The 4,233-nt window shown below is 47.2% G+C and overlaps 1 long non-coding RNA gene across 1 annotated transcript; it reads right to left on the reverse strand.

Annotated features, from left to right (window-relative positions):
• Window positions 1–1,166: 1,166 nt before the first annotated feature.
• Window positions 1,167–2,756, reverse strand: LOC136206916 (uncharacterized). The gene is made up of 3 exons (XR_010676479.1): window positions 2,509–2,756; window positions 2,228–2,315; window positions 1,167–1,353 (listed from the first exon to the last, which is right to left on the reverse strand). It is a non-coding gene; the product is annotated as an uncharacterized lncRNA (long non-coding RNA).
• Window positions 2,757–4,233: the final 1,477 nt, after the last annotated feature.

Raw genomic sequence — 4,233 nt, forward strand, 5'->3', positions numbered from 1 at the left:
CCTCCTGACCGAAGACTGCCGCGACAGCCTCTCTCGAAAACACGTCCATCACCGGATCTACCTCCATCGCAGTCGCCGGGGCATCCCTCGCACTCAGTAAAGTAGACAAGTAAGGCTCGCGGCCCCCGGCGTGAATCCACACCGCTCTACCAACATACCTACGGGTCAGGTCCCGACGAATGACCGATAAAGGCAGGGTCCGTACCGCGAACATAGGGATGGGGATCTCACCCGGCGTCCAATGAGCGTCTCTAACCCCGGTAATGCCTCGATCCCCTAGATACCACGCCCGCACGCAGGGGCCGGTGAGCACACACTGCTGCTCCTGGATCATCGACACGTATGCATACTCAGGGCCGAAGTCGAGGTCATCCCACCTGAACTGAATCTAAAGCAAAATACATAAAGAGAAAGTCAGAATGGCTCAAACCAAAATCTGGCACGATGGGGCAAAATCTACCTAACTCAGGGTCAGCGAGTCGATCCGATCCAGAAGCCGCGACACTGTCCGACTCCTCTCAGCGCTCAAGTCGAAGTCCCTCCATCGAGTCATAAATGGCGGCCTCGGCACTCTCGGTCGAGGTCGAGACCGGCTAGGAAGGATGTGTCTCTCGTATGCCCACACCTGCGGTAAAAACAAGGACTAGGAGTGTGAAAAATGTGAAAAAGATAAGACGGATAAGTCAAGAAGGCATCACGTACCAGCAGGGCAAAGGTATAACCGCCGAAGTCCTTGCGCTTCCGGCAAGTCAGATCCAAGAACTTGTAAAGAAAGGCTAAGCCTGTCCCTGCCCAATCATAAGAAGCCGCTACATCCAGATCGCTAAGTGCATGAATAAGACCTACGTGTACCTTCCCGCCCTTCGTGCGGAAAATCGTCTCACTCAGAGCATATACTAAGAAACTACGAACCGCCAGGTCGGTAGCGTCAGTCTCGCAGAAATCACGTCTACTCAAGAGGCTCGCGGTAGAGACAAACTTCGCCGGAGTAGACTTGGCGCATAGACGAACTCCCGGTCCAATCAAGGTAGCAAGCCTAGCAGGGTCGACCCGTGGTCGCATCATGCCAAAGTGGAAAGGGACGGGAGTGTTGCTCCCTCGCAATCCTGTCAACAGCGAAAAATCTCGAGGCGAGATGGTCATCTTCCCAAAGGAAAGGTGGAAGGTGTGGGTCGAGTCAACCCACCGCTCGCATAAGGCCCGTAGGCCAAAAGGATCGCATACCCCGTTGGTGCGGGGCAGCGCTGCAATAAAGGGCCCGAAGCCCAACTCGCGCACGCGGGCTCTCGCCGCGGCGCCTAGCCTATCGTACCATGAGTGAATCTCGGCGGTGGTCCCCGAAATCTCAATGAACTAAAAAGAACAAGACAAGAAAATTTAAATACGGCTCCTAAAGCATGCATTTGATAAGAACGCGTCAAGAACAGGTATTCTTTCATTATCTAACCTAGAGACATCCGGTCAGTTAGGACCAATTTTCTGTAAAAAAATCTCTCATGTAGGGTCCTTCACGTAAGGTTGAGTCAATTCTTTGATCCACTCTCGTCTGCGGTGACGAGGAGCGTAGATTAGGTTTTACTATTCACGTACGTTAACGGGCATTAGGTAAGTTTTCACTATTCACGTCGTTTTCACTATTTACGTGCATTAGCTAAGTTTTTACTATTCACGTTTACTATTCACGTGCACTATTCACGTTGTCACTATTCACGTGCACTATTCACATTTTTACTATTCACGTGCATTAGCTAAGTTTTACTATTCACGTTTGTCACTATTCACGTGCACTATTCACGTTCTACTATTCACGTGCATTATCTAAGTTTTTACTATTCACGTTGTCACTATTCACGTGCATTAGCTAAGTTTTTACTATTCACGTTCTACTATTCACGCGCATTAGCTAAGTTTTTACTATTCACGTTTTTACTATTCATGTGCATTAGCTAAGTTTTTACTATTCACGTTTTACTATTCACGTGCACTATTCACGTTTTTACTATTCACATCGTTTTTACTGTCAACATGCATAAATTTGTAGTGTACTATTCACATGCATATAGCGCGCATTCTTACAAAAACAAACAGGTGTTACGTGTAAATAAAGGAATTCACGTTTTCTAGCTAAGGTCCTCTAAGGTAGTCTAAGAGTTAGCATGCAAATCATGTTCGTATAGGAGTGCTAAATCCTAGAGTTCAAATCGAATAAAAGTGAGAAACCACTTACCTCGTTGCAGCGTGTCCTGCTCAAGTGTGTTGTAGGGTCGTGGAAGGTATCCACTCTATCCAGGTTTACATAAACCTCGTCCATGCCTCTGGTGCCATCTCATTCGTCTAAATCCATCCCGAGAATAATCCAAATTGAAGTCTAGTGAGAGAAAGAGGAGAGAGAAGGTGTGGGGTTGAAATGAAACCCCACCACCTTATATAGGAAAAGGGAATGGTATTCCCGTAAATAGTGAAAAAAGTACGATTTGACATAAAGGTAAAAAGTAAATAATTAATTACCAGGTGCACAGACCTCCGATTTGCAGTCCGTTTCAGCCTGCATTTCTCCCAGACAGTGACTAACATTGTCAAAACATCAATTCCAGACAACAGCTAATTTTTACAGAACAGTGACACCAGTCAAAATACAGACGACAGTCAACAGAAAAACAATCAGTAGTCTATTTCATTTCGGACTCAGACGTGTGCCCATCGAATCGTCGAGATGATAGCTCCAGTGAGAAAATACAGACAACAGTGTGGTAAGAAAATCCAAAAACAGAACCCGCTTTTTTGCCATTTGACTCACGGTCACAGACCGAAGTTGCTTTTTAGCCATTTGACTCACGGTCGCAGACCGGAGTTGCTTTTGAGCCATTTGACTCTCGGTCGCAGACCGGAGTTGCTTTTGAGCCATCTGACTCACGGTCGCAGACCGGAGTTGCTTTTGAGCCATCTGACTCACGATCGCAGACCGGAGTTGCTTTTGAGCCATCTGACTCACGGTCGCAGACCGGAGTTGCTTTTGAGCCATCTGACTCACGGTCGCAGATCGGAGTTGCTTTTGAGCCATCTGACTCATGGTCGTAGACCGGAGTTGCTTTTGAGCCATATTTACCTAAGATCGTAGACTAGGGTAGCTGTTTAGCCATTATCCCCGCGATCTTGAAATGGGGTAGCTGTTTAGCCATTATCCCCGCAATCTTAAAATGGGGTAGCTATTTAGCCATTATCCCCGCGATCTTGAAATAGGGTAGCTATTTAGCCATTATCCCCGTGATCTTGAAATAGGGTAGCTGTTTAGCCATTATCCCCGCAACCTTGAAATGGGGTAGCTATTTAGCCATTATCCCCGCAGTCGTAAATCAGGGTAGCTATTTAGCCATTATCCCCGCAATCTTGAAATAGGGTAGCTGTTTAGCCATTATCCCCGCAGTCGTAAACCAGGGTAGCTGTTTAGCCATCATCCCCGCAGTCGTAAACCAGGGTAGCTGTTTAGCCATCATCCCCGCGATCTTGAAATAGGGTAGCTGTTTAGCCATTATCCCCGCGATCTTGAAATAGGGTTGCTGTTTAGCCATTATCCCCGTGATCTTGAAATAGGGTAGCTGTTTAGCCATTATCCCCGCAACCTTGAAATGGGGTAGCTATTTAGCCATTATCCCCGCAGTCGTAAATCAGGGTAGCTATTTAGCCATTATCCCCGCAATCTTGAAATAGGGTAGCTGTTTAGCCATTATCCCCGCAGTCGTAAACCAGGGTAGCTGTTTAGCCATCATCCCCGCAGTCGTAAACCAGGGTAGCTGTTTAGCCATCATCCCCGCGATCTTGAAATAGGGTAGCTTTTTAGCCATTATCCCCGCGATCTTGAAATAGGGTAGCTGTTTAGCCATTATCCCAGCAGTCGTAAATCAGGGTAGCTATTTAGCCATTATCCCCGCAATCTTGAAATAGGGTAGCTGTTTAGCCATTATCCCCGCGGTCGTAAACTAGGGTAGCTATTTAGCCATTATCCCCGCGGTCGTGAACTAGGGTGCAGCCCGAAACAGAGTCTGATTGAGTCAGAGAGCAACGCCGGAGCGCGCAGCGCAAAGGTCAGGTATGTTTCCTCCTACTCGTTACGTGTCTTTTACTTTTATATGTTTTACATTGCATGTGTTACGTTAGCAAAAACGTTTTCGAACCACACACATCACTGTCAAAATAGAAAAGTAGGGGCAACTGTAGACACCGAGTCGGAGGACC

This window comes from Euphorbia lathyris, chromosome 9 (genome assembly GCF_963576675.1).
Source record: "Euphorbia lathyris chromosome 9, ddEupLath1.1, whole genome shotgun sequence".
In the NCBI taxonomy this organism is placed as follows: domain Eukaryota; kingdom Viridiplantae; phylum Streptophyta; class Magnoliopsida; order Malpighiales; family Euphorbiaceae; genus Euphorbia; species Euphorbia lathyris.